This window comes from Helianthus annuus, chromosome 7 (assembly GCF_002127325.2).
Source record: "Helianthus annuus cultivar XRQ/B chromosome 7, HanXRQr2.0-SUNRISE, whole genome shotgun sequence".
Lineage (NCBI taxonomy): Eukaryota > Viridiplantae > Streptophyta > Magnoliopsida > Asterales > Asteraceae > Helianthus > Helianthus annuus.
The window spans coordinates 105,490,271-105,503,527 of NC_035439.2; the positions used below are offsets into that span (position 1 = coordinate 105,490,271).

General features: G+C 34.3%; 1 long non-coding RNA gene across 1 annotated transcript; it reads left to right on the forward strand.

Moving 5' to 3' along the window:
- The first annotated feature begins 4,779 nt into the window (after positions 1-4,779).
- On the forward strand, positions 4,780-5,455 carry LOC110905659. Its single transcript, XR_002573318.2, has 2 exons — positions 4,780-5,046; positions 5,204-5,455. It is a non-coding gene; the product is annotated as an uncharacterized LOC110905659 (long non-coding RNA).
- The last annotated feature ends 7,802 nt before the right edge of the window (positions 5,456-13,257 follow it).

The window sequence follows — 13,257 nt, forward strand, 5'->3', positions numbered from 1 at the left end:
GATTATAAATATGAAGATTAAGATAAAGAAAAAGCGAAAAACTCACTCACACGTCATAGATCTATGTCCCGAAACATCCACAAAAAGGCCAATTCAACAGACGAGCAGGCAAAATAATCAAACTGATGGGTTTGTTAAGTTTTACATAAAACGCCATATATTTGGTTAAAGAGGAGATAGACTGATGACAATGAAGATTGTGAAGAGAGATCCGATTAAGATTTTTAATTTATTTTCTTCGCTTGTATTTTTTTCCTATGGTTGAAATATAATCTAACAATAGTAAAACGCCAAGATACCACAAACGCCAAAATGTTTATAAAAATAATAGAATAAATGGGCCATCTTGTTTAAAACGCCTTGAAAAACGCCATTCAAATAGATTTCCTAACCCCTGGGTTCCAATGGCATTGGATTTGAATAAACGCCATAAACGCCAAAATGTTAATACAATGAAACCATTAAAATGCCATTAATTATTGAATTTGGTTAACGCCAAAAAATCTTAAAAATCAAAAATTAAAACAATACTGGGAAAAGCGGAACTGGAAAAGCAGAAGATGAAAGGACAAAAAAGCCCCTCCGCCCTTCTCTATGCCGCGGGACACGTGTTGGGCCAGGATGCGTTCTCACCGTTCGTTCTCACAAAGTGTGAGAACGGTGAGAATGCATCCTGGCCCAACACGTGTCCCGCGGCATAGAGAAGGGTGGAGGGGCTTTTTTGTCTTTTCATTCTTCTTTTATTTTCACAACGCGGTATAATATTTTCTGGCGTCTAAGTTTTTTTTGGCGTTAATTGTATTTATTAAACTTTTTGGCATTGAATTAATTGTTTTTGTGTCACATATATAATTTTTTGGCGTTATATCGTTTTCTGGTTAATTTTTTTTGGCATTTGTGACGTTTTGTATAATAATTCACTACGAGTAATTAATATTTGCATAAGATTAAAATAAGACCAATTTTTCTTTTGGGGTTTAGTGAATTTTTTGGCATTTTAATACCCTTTACAAGGTGCTTTGCCAGCAGCTGTTATCCCAGTTTTCATTCTACTAGCGTTTTGGTGTTTGTAGTTTTTGGCGTTTTATATAATAATGTATTTTATTTATAGAGAATTAGATAAAAAACAACATATAACTTGATATCAATACAATACAATATAAAATGAAAACAAAAATAATTAAAAATGGTAATCTAATTTTTCTAATAATTTGTTTTTGGCGTTTGAATTTGTTTTTGGCGTTTTGAACCTTTTTTTAATAATTTAGCTAGATGCCAACTTTCCTTCATAAACCCCGTCTTTTTTAGAAGAAGCTGCTCAATCGCATCCTTTTTTTTTGGTGTGATATTCTTGTTTGGTGGCATGTCATTAAAGATCAACTCTTGCTTGATGCTATTTGTAATAATGGAGTTCAAAATAGCATTTTACACTTATGTTGAACCATTTATTCCATCCATATAATCATCAAGAGCAAAGCTCACATGATGGCATATCACTGTCATCAGTCTCTTTTTCTTGAATATTTGTCCATCTCATTTAGCAAAACATTATTGAGTTAACCCCCTCAGAAAAAGGATCCATTTTCAGTGAAAGCTTTGCCATCTGTGGCGTTTTAAAGGGAGTGTTTTCTAGAGAATATGGCGTTTTTGCGTTTCCTGGGTGTGATTAATTTCATTGTGTATAGACCCCTCTCTTATAGGAGTTTTTTGGCGCGTAGTTTAGGTGAGACTTTTTATTGTAATAAATGATCAGTGTTGCAAAAGTCGCTAGGCGGTCCCTAGTCGGCCGACTGGGGAGTTGGGAGTAATCGGAGTACTCGGAGAGTACTCGGGGAGTACGCGAACATGATAAATATAAAGAAAATTAATTGGTGTATATTATATATATATGTTAAAAGAAGCATAATTCATGTCAAAATGAGTATAATTTAAAATGAAACCTGTTTGAAGTTCAAATCTCACCGAGTATAAGGCCGAGTAGTCCGAGTAGAAGGCCAAGTAGTCCGAGTACAAGGCTAAGTAGGCCGAGTACAAGTCCGAAGTATTCTGAATACAAGGCCGACTAGTCTGAGTACAAGGCCGACTACTCCGAGTACAGGCCGAATAGGCCGATTTTGACCGCCGCCGACTAGTCAAGTCTGACTAGGGTAAACTCGCCTCGGAGGTGGTCCGAGGACCGAGTACTCGCCGAGTACAAGTCCGAGTAGGCCGACTTTTACAACACTATAAATGATAGTAATAAAGTAACTGTCTTTTCAGTTACTGTTTTTGTATTAACTGTGTTGGTCAGCTTTTGTCAGTTTTATAGGTTATAGACGTCCCATCTTCTAATTTTGGCGTTTTTTTTAAATGGCGCTATGCAGACCAACATGGCAAAATACAATAACGGAGTAAATAAAATATTAAGCAGGAAAAATATTTTTTGTTATTTTTGACGTTTTGTTAGGGTTAACCATTTTTAGTATTTTTTGGCGTTTTGCTAATAAAGATAGAAATATATCATTTAATTATCTTTAAAAAAAAGAAGATTACATAGAAGTTAAAAAAAAGAGGAAAAAAATTAAAATCCTTCGTCAGAAGGTACTTTATCCGAATAGTATCAATTACTTGTGTCATCTTCTTCCTCCTCGGAGTCTTCATCTGGATCTTCATCCATGTCATCACATTCACCTTCATCAGCTTCTTGTTCCTGAAGATTCTGAAGCCTCCACCTGAACATGTCTTGCATTAACTCCAATTTTGAGTCTATTTCTGTGTTGGTACAAGTGGCGTTATGCAATTCTTCCGTGAAACCCAGTCGCTGCTTTGTCATGATGTTCTCTAGCCAGTAGACTTCCTGTAACGCCCCAAAAACCCAAATGTTAAAAATTTCAAGAATGACTTATTTTTATTTGGTGTGACATTAAGGTAACTGAGTTAGCGAACTTGGTTTTAAATACAAGTTAGTATGTGAAACGAAATAAATGACAAGTTTTAAAAGTTTGAGGGGTTAAAAGGAAAATGTGTTAAATAAAACACTTTACAAAAAAAAATGTCAGTATCTTGGGGGTTCTATGCGTGCGATCGAGAGCAGGGCCAAGGGAAGAGCCAAAAACCCTAACAACAAAAAATCATCAAATTGATAAGGAGATCAAGGGAAAAATCGAATGCATGGGTCTGGATACTCTTTAATCTAAGTGTATTGATCATAAGGTGAGTTCAATTTCATGTTTTGATGCTTTTTGTTAACTGGGTTTTGGATAATCCGTGAAGATTGTATGAATTTGAGTTTGTATGAGGGCTAATATCATTATGTTGAATGCGAATTATATGTGAATCTGATTATAGCAAATGATTGAAGTAAAACCCACTTGTGTTAGTCATATGATAGGATTTTAGCAATTCTTAGATACTAAGATTTATGAGAAATTGAAGGATGAATGTATGAGTATTAGGGTTTTGGTAAATATTTTTGATGTAGACTAAGAAGCTAAGTGAAATTGGTTGAATTGATCAAGTGTGGTATGAATGGATAGATTATGCATAAAGCACATGTACATAATGCTTAAAAATATTGTATACACGCAAAGTGTTTGATTAAATGCTTGAATGGTAAGTTCATAAATTTTGCAAAGTGTTATGCAATGCAAATTACATGTGAATGCAATAGTTATGTAGGTGAAGGGCATAGTTTAAGATGAGAATCGATTATGTGTACGATTGAAGTTAAAAAAAAGGGTAAAAGTTGTATACAAGAAACCATTACGTTACGAACTCGCTAGTTGATGTGTTATGTACGGTAGTAATAAAGAATAATGATACATATCCCTTGTATGCGTTAATAAACTAAGGAAAGTCAAATTTGCATAATTTGAAGGCCGAACGAATGAATGTATGTAAGCTAACCGTGTTATGATTGTGACGACATGTACGGATAGGAGTCATGTCATCAAGAGAACAAACAAGGATGTGCAATGGGTCGGAGGTGAACATGGAAGCTATGTGCAAATTCGGACGCACGAGGTAAGTAAACTCCCGAAATTTATCTTTAATAGCAATGGAATTAATTGTATGATAATCATTAAAGGTTATGTTGAAATTTGTTATTGAAGACGATATCGAATGAGTAGCATTAGGTAAGTGAATTCCATAATCACTTCCTAGTTTGTTTAAGTAATATAATGTTTTTAATTATTAAGTCATTTGAAGTTGAGGTCAAATCAATGGGTTATTTTGATAAATGCAAGAACGGGTTGAATAATTCGTAGATGAATAATAAGCCGAACGCGTATAAATTAAGAAATTCCTTAACTCGGATGTAGGATTTCAAGTTCACATGATAGAATGTTAATTTACAATCACGTAGGAAGAAACGGGAGGTTAATCGGGTAAACGGTTTGAAAGTTACGAAAGTTTTAGCGTAAACGGACGAAACAAAGATGCAGGTGCCGTAAATTACGCCCCAGGCCGGAATTTACGGCCTCCCCTGCATCAGAATCATGTTTGAGGTCGTAATCAGTAGGCAGGTCGTACATTAGGCTGTATTTTAGGCCGTATTTTACTGGGCAGGCCGTAATTTATGTTCCCCGGAGGTTTGGGCGGTTTCCTTTTGTTAGATTGTGACCAAATGTGCTAAACATGCGAATGGGTGGGATTTGTTTATAAGTAGGCTATTATCGGATGGTCATACGCATGACTAGGATGGTATGTAGGTATGAATAATTGGTGTCATGGTGAGTTTAAATTGTATATACTAGTATGCATGATATGTATGTTCATAGTTATGCGAAAGGCGTACATGTGTGATAATTAAATAGATGTATATAAACGGTTGGCATCCTTTTTAAGAAGATGTAGTACTTGAACATGTTGAGATTACGGGTTTGCTAACCAAGTTATTATTGAGCATGTTTGAAAGTGCAGGTTTATGTATGTCGGACTTTCGAAGTATTGATATAGAAATGAAACGATTGAATGTTGGAAGGATAATTGGGTGGAAGTAACTTATGCGGTTAGAATTTTAGTTTATACAATATTTTATGCTTGGTCGTCATCATCTACTAACGGGTGAGTTGTATGAAAATATATGTCGTACCCGTTTAATTGGGTACTCAAATGCGTAAGAAAAAAAAATGAAAGTACATACACGAATGGAACTAAAATGATGGTTTTATAAGCAGATAAGTATATTGACTAACTTTTAAAGCTTTGTTGTTAAATGTAGGTAAATCCTCAATTTAGGCGACTTGGAGAATCGGAGCGAGCGCGTGTTCATGTTATGTCATACCAAACGCTTCCGCTAGTTTGTCCAAATGTTTTTGGTCCAAAATTTGTTGTAATGGTTTTTAGTAGTATTTTGTTGAACGAATCGTAGAATTGTATCTAGTTTGATTATGATTAAAACAGGGGTATGCCCGTTTTACGGACGGGTCATGCCCAAATTTTGTTAAAATTAATGCATATGTTATTGATATCATCGTTTTAAATTGCGAAAAGTTGGACACTTTTAAGAAATTTTTATTCTTCTAGTGTCCCTTAGTCGTCTCTTATTAGACGCAAACACGGACGTAACACTTCCTGCTCTCCGCTGTCGTATGTAACCGTCACCATGTCTGTTTCATCATCAAAACGCCATGATGTCATGACAGGGTCTGCCTTCATGTCTCCTTTGATTTGTCCAAATTTGCTGGTTAATGCTTTCATAAGCATATGCGTTTCATGGCATTCGTTGTCTAGAGCGATGCCAATGGATAAGATTTGCCTCTGTATCTCTTCTTCCATCTTTAGAATTGCCCTGACCGTCTTAACATACACCCTCCTTCTGTTGTCAAAATGGAGGACGTATCGCCTGATTCCCAGAGTGTATCTCCACGAAACGATTGTTGCCATTTTTGGCGTTTTGTTTAAGTTGGCGTTTTTGGTTAACGATTTTTTTTTGCAGAAAATGGATAGATTGAAGTGATTATGGAAGCTATGTTTTACCTTTGTTTATATAATGATGTTTTGGCGCGTAATTTAGGAGGGAATTCTTCTAATAAATGTTCATAACTGAAATTCAGTTATCTGTGTTGTTTCATCTTCCTGTAATATTCAACGCGTTTTATTACTAATTTTTGGCGTTTTGTTTTTAACGGCGTTTTATTTTTTGTATGGCGTTTTATCATTTGATGGCGTTTTAAATATGAGCGGTAAAAGACCCTTTTACCCTTAATGAAGCGCGTCCTGCATAATAAAATTGATGTTATTTACGAAAACGCCACCGCGCAATCTAATACATGGATTGTTTTGATCGGACGATCCATAAGCGTTCTCACCGTTCTCACACTTTTCACCGTTTTCTCTAAATCCTGACTATATATATATATATATACTTACATGTTGGTTTTACGAATTCACACTAGTTCTATATATATATATATATATATATATATATATATTGTTAATTTTATATAATTTCAAAACATTAAGTAATTACAATGTTTAAAATATATGGTATAATCCATTAAAACATATTGTTGACTTATAAATCAATTTCACCATCATGATTTTTAGACATTAAAAGCTTTTTTCATACCTAAATATTTTTTTTTAAATTACACCATAAAAACGACTATTTTATACTCTTTACTCTAGTATGGTATTGCCATATTTTTTTTAAATTAAAAAAATATTTAAATTATATATAATAGTTTTGCATTCATTAAAGTAAAATGAGTTACTTTGTACTAAATTGATTAAAGTAAAATGAATTACTTTGTACTACCAGTCAACCATAGTAAATGTATTATAAATTTGAAAAACAATATTATAGCTGTGTGTACAAAAACTCAATTTTGTTTAGAATTTTAACATATCGATTCAACATTGTGTTATAAGGTGTTACTTTTTATCATGTCAAAATCATTAGTTAAAACTAATACATTCATCAAACTGGATATAGATCTAACATTATTTAACATATTATTCTAAAAATGTTTATGAGAAAGAAAAGGAGAGAACATACTATAAATATTTAAGTTGTGATTATGTAAAGATAGAAGTACAATGGAAAGAAGAAATAAAGAAATTTCGTAATATTATCAAATAACCTGATTTGAATAACTTGAAAACCACTCAATAAACACCCCAACAACTATTTAATATATATATATATATATATATATATATATATATATATATATATATATATATAGGGGAAGGTTCAAATGAAAACCACTAGTTATTGTGAAAACTCGAAAACTAATTGAAAAAAGCCAAAAAAACATACAAATTTTTTTTTTATTTTTTTTTTGCAAACCAAATTTCGCAGGTTTTTTTATATAAACAAAAAAAAATTCAAATTTTTTTTTTTGTAGTGCACATGTGTAATACTGCACATGTGTATGTGTATTACACAAGTGTACTACAATTTTTTTTTTGAAAAAAAGTTTTTTTTATATATAAAAACCAGCGATTTTTATAAAAAAATTGAAAAAAAAAAATAAAAATTTGTGTGCTTTTTTTAGGCTTTTTTAGTTAGTTTTCGAGTTTTCACAATAAAAGTGGTTTTCATTTGAACCATCCCCTATATATATATATATATATATTGATTTCTATAGATGAAATTGTTAGCTACGAAATAAGGGTTGTTGGTAATTGAATTCGCTAATTATTAATAAGCGACAACTACCATTGGAGTTAGTGGCTTAACGGAAGAAGCAAAAGTTTGAAGAGCACCTAAGTTAAGAGATCATGGGTTCAAGTCTATAAAAGGTAAAATTTATCTTTAAATAATAATAATAATAATAAAAATAATAATAATAACAATAATAATAAGAGACAACTAATTATCTATTTCACAAATATGGTCAATAATTGAATGTGACGTTGACTTTAATTTTATTGTGCAAAGAAATGAACACATCACATGGTGATCTTTCAAAACTGAATTCATTTAAGAGTAAATTAGTAAAGTGTGTTATCTTTAAAAAAGTATAAAAAACGTACTCGATATTTGCAAACCCCTACACATTATGTACTTTATTCCTAACTTAGTTATTTTTCATTTTTAAGTGGGTGTGAAATGACCTAAATACTTTTACTGTTAAATAAATAACTATACCGAAACGAGTCAGGTATGTTTTTTAATATATATAATTTTCTGTCAGAAAGTCAAACTTTAGCTTGATCCTATTGTCGAACTGTTAAATATATGTTCTTAGCTAAATCACTCTGTAATTGCGTTTTGCTGATATCACTTGTAGCAGTGGACAAAAACGTGAACTTTTGGAAGAACTTGCCTATCTCAATAACCCTGCATCCACCTGTCAATGCTCTTGCCCTAATCCTCAGCAAACCAGTAAATTTTGTTTTATCTTGATGATCGTCATTCCCAACAAAAGGTAGTTAATTTTCAATGTTTCAGTAGTCCCATGATTCTGGGAATTTAAGGTTTGTTGTGTTGTGCAGCTAAAGTTGCAGAAACTAAAGTTGAACCAGTTGCACAGGAAAGTAACAGTTGGGGAGAGAAATCGGGTTTTGGGGACGAAGTGGAGGGTGATGGTGACAGTGGTGGATGAGGTTGAAGATGGAATGGAATGGGAGGGTGAGGTGGCGGCGTTTTTCCGGTGGGGTGGGGTGGGTGGTGGTTCCCACATAAATTTTTAAATATTAATTATATTTCTTTTAACTTTTTAGTTATATATTTAACAGTAAGGGTATTTAGGTCATTTCACACCCACTTAAAAATGAAAAATAACTAAGTTAGTGATAACGGACATAATGTGTAGGGGTTTGCAAACATCGAATATGTTTTTTGTACTTTTTGAAGATAAATGGCACACTTTGCAATCTAGTGTTAACATAAAGGACGATTTTTGTAATTTACTCTTCATTTAATCTATAGGGGAATAATAAATATGCTTATTAAATTGGTATATTTATATTTAATGTAACGAATCTTTCAAATAGGTTATTTACGAAATTCAGAACATCGGGATACTCTCGCCTATGAATCGGGGAAAACCTCACCTAGGGCTGAAGCCTGTGAACACTCGCTCGAAAACACGATAGTGCAATGAGGTAAAACCCACTTAGTTCAAAGACCGAACTAGCGATCGCCGCCTACTCGTCTAGTCTCCTATTATCATCAGGTGCCGCCGAAACTAAATGGTGGGGGCAGGAATCGAACCTGGGTCATTCAGAACACAAGGTCTCTTTCTTACAACAAGTTTTTAACTTTAGTAAAAAATGATATAGAATTCCTGAATTTATTTTAATTTGATAAATTATCACAATTGCATTCAAAAGTGCAATTCATAACACACCAATTGCAAAATTATTCCACATCTACACTTTGTTTATGCAATTCGTCTGGTAGCTCCTTCAAAACATAGAAACATGTCACATGAAGACGAGGGTCAATTGTTGGGCTCCTTGTCTGGGCCTCCTCTCGTAGCCAACCATCAGCCCACTACAACCATGTGAGAATCAGGTCCAAACCTATCAACGCTTTAATATCTCTGTATGAATGACTGAGTCAAAAGGACATCATGGTGAGGACCTACATACTAACTTACTATTATGATATGAGAACCAGTGATGTGACTATTCTCCGACATTTAATGCATGGATGGGAAAAGCGTATAGTCGATGACCTTGCTTAAGAGCAGGTTATTTAATGATCAGATCTTATCAACTCCCACAAAGGAGAAAAAAACCTGCCTTGTGTCCGGATATTCTTTTTGCCCAACAGCTTTCCCTCGATCCTTGACAGATGTGGGCCCAATCTGATAAGCCAACCTCCCCAAATAAGCCAGGGGAGAGATCAGGAGAAGGTAACTTTCACAAACCCTTAAAGCCACATTGAATACTAAGAAAACATTCTCTCAACCTTATTGAATACACACATTCAAGTCCAAGATCCACACCATTAATTTCAACCAATATATTGTGTCGGAACCACATTTATTATCCTGACAAGTTTTCTAATTCTCACGCCGGCGCTTGGTCACAGATCCCCCCCCAGGGGCCCTTTGTGATGAGGCTAACAATGTTCTTTTTTGCAGTGACCCACATGATGTAGACTTTGACGTAGACGGATCTCTATAATCACTTAAGCGATTTGGTTTTAGGGATTCGACATTACACATGCTCACATTTCTATTCTCTACCACCTACATCATTATAGTACTATTCTCATTCTCCTACTTGCATTTGTAAACCTAGCATCATGCCACCACCTTTCCGCTTACATCTTCTCATCTTTTGTCACACCCTGATATTTCCCCCGGTGGGCCCGGACCTGGGGTACGTGACGATTGACATCAAATAAACAAATAGCATAGTGGAAGTCTTGGATTTAAAATACTATTACAAATAATAATGTCCGAATGTTCAAAAAATATAATACAGACGGATGTATCAAAAGATCCACATGTGGATCGAAATTTACAAAATGATAAACAGACTATTAGGCTTCAAATGCAAGGAGTTGCAAATTCCTCTTAAGCATTACCGGGCACTTCCAGCCTATTTCGTAACCTTGCAACCTGTCACTTGGTCTTTTGAAGATACGTCAGTTTATACTGGTAAATACAAATAACCGACACATTTTGAAACTGTTTCAAAATCATTTTCATGTACACAATGGTACAGATATTTTCATAAATAACTTGGGATAAACTATTTCTCATGTTATCAGTTTTACAAGTTTGACAATACATATGGGGCCCGAAAACTTGCCGAGAACATGATTAACTGACACACCACATTAATACCCTTATTGGGTAATAAAACTTATTTTAATATAGCATTAGCATCTGTCAGGTGTATGCCTACACCCCGTGTTTAGGTTGTGGACACTTGCAATTAAATGAGCCGAGGATATCTAGGACACGGTCGTATTAACCCCAATGTTTAAGTTCAAGCAATACGAATTAAAACGGATTATTTAGATTCCCGACACACTAGTCTTTGATCCCATACCCGACCATGCGGTAATAATACACCGTATCCCAAGCCCGTATAGGGAAAACAGGTTAAGAGTATTTACCTGGATTAATATCTGATAGTCAAGATATAAATAATAATCACAGCCGATAAATCAATTAACTAAGCTTGGTTGCAATCTACTAGAATGCCTTAGTCTGGAATGAATAGTATAATAACTAATTAGAATATTAACGGGTCTTATTTAAGTCATAGACTTGGGCCGGTTAACTTAAATTAATGAAAACGGTACGATACGCTAGATTAAGCGATGAGCGGATAGAATATAGTTTAATTCCCACAAGTACTAAGACTTGTACAATGTGGGCAAACAATATACATTCTGGAATTTGAAATAAATTGAAAAGATTTGACCTGTTTCGGTAAACTTACGTAAACTAGTTACATAAGCTAACCGTACGCGCATAGGCGGTATCGGGTGATCGGATGAGCCATAAACAAGTTCAATATGCCAAAACCTTTTAATTATGTTACAAAGTCAGTAGGTAATTCACTTTATATGTTTATGATGGTTTAAAACCAAGTTATGCACCAAAATGGCATTTTTGGTATATTATGGCATAATTCATGAACTTGTGTAAAAACTCAAGAACTGATTATGATCAGGTAGTATAACCACAGAGGGTTATTCTACACTATAATATGATCATAATGAAACTTAAAATCAGTAGCTAAAGTTGCTAAATCGGGTCAGAATCAAAAGTCAAACTGCTTGACTTTCGGTTGCGAACCGACACATAAAATGGAAATGACGGGCTGAACAAATTTATACATGTTCTAATGTTAGTTACCAACTTATTTAGTGTAAAAAAGATGTGTGAAAACATTTATAAGTTTATTTTATAAGTTTTCCGAAAATCTGTCGTTTGACTTTTTATTGAACTTAACTTTGACCAATCATTTGACCAACTTAACGTGATTTCCAGGAGGTGCCCTTATGAGATATTAACACCTACCTTATTATGATCATGTAGCCATGTTCGATTCGAACAATGGCCGGACCATAATGGTCTAAACCGAAAGTCAAAGCAAAAGTCAATTTGCTTGACTTTCGGCTAAATTCTTAGCCTACAAAAAGAAGGAGCAGGAAAGGAACACTTACTTTTGATCCCTAGAAGGTTTAGAAATCAGAGGAATCTCCCTTTAATATCAGGAACTTCCAAGCAAGAATATACAAGGAGAAATGAGGTATGAGCGAAAAAAAGTGTTGAATGAGGGTCCTATTTATAGTGGAAGATGGATTATAAGATCAACCCAGGTGTTTAGAACTGATCTATGATCATTCCAAGTGTTCATGGTCGTGGCAAGAGCTACACAAGAGCTCAGAATTGCGAGATAGGTGGCACAAGGGCAGAGATACTTGGCTTCCAAACAAAATTGCCACTAGAAGTCCCTTACGGACCGTAAGGGCCTTAGGCTTACGGTCCGTAAGCCCATAAAGCGCCCCTGGTTTTCAAATTCCTTACGGACCGTAAGGAGAAAGGCTTGCGGTCCGTATACGATGCTCAAACACAAAATAATTATATGCTTGCGGTCCGTAAGCACATAGGCTTACGGTCCGTATGGGGTCACTCACAGGCCATAAAATGGCATGTTGACATATTTGGTCCCTCCGCATTCATACTTTCACAACTTGACAATATTAGTCCCTCACGTCCAAATTATTAGGCATATTTGAGAGTGGACATGGTCATTGTATTATTCGATGAAATTTCCGAGGTGTTACATCTTTGTTTGGGTATATGTCGTATATTTAGTGTTTGCTCGAAGAAGTTATGTCTGTTGATTTTCGTTGATTCTAAATCGGTATCTCTAAATCATGCGTAATTCAAGTCCTTGTTCTTTTTCCTTTATCCGAGACTATGTAAATACTCATGGGCCCCGACCCCCATTGATTTTTCGCTTGTAGTATTTATTTAACCGAAAATTTCTGAACTTTCTTTTGTAGTGTAAAATATTGAATTTTTTTGAGTCCGACACTCACTGAGTTTTCATTCAAGCTCCGTCACTGTAAATACTCTCTCGGTTATTCGTTATGCTTCCATTTTTCTTACCTTTGATTTTCCATCTACTAATCTACACTTGTTGAATCATATTTAGTTATGCATATTATTTTATTTATAGTGTTGCCTTTTGTAACTCTCTTGTTTATTTTCCATTTTCAATTAGATTATCTATAGAGTTGAGAAAGGGAAATGAAGAGAATCCAAGAAAAGTTGGATCTATGAACTTCTTAGTTTCCAATTTTATTATTATTATTTTTAAAAATAAACTTTCATAGAAAAAAAC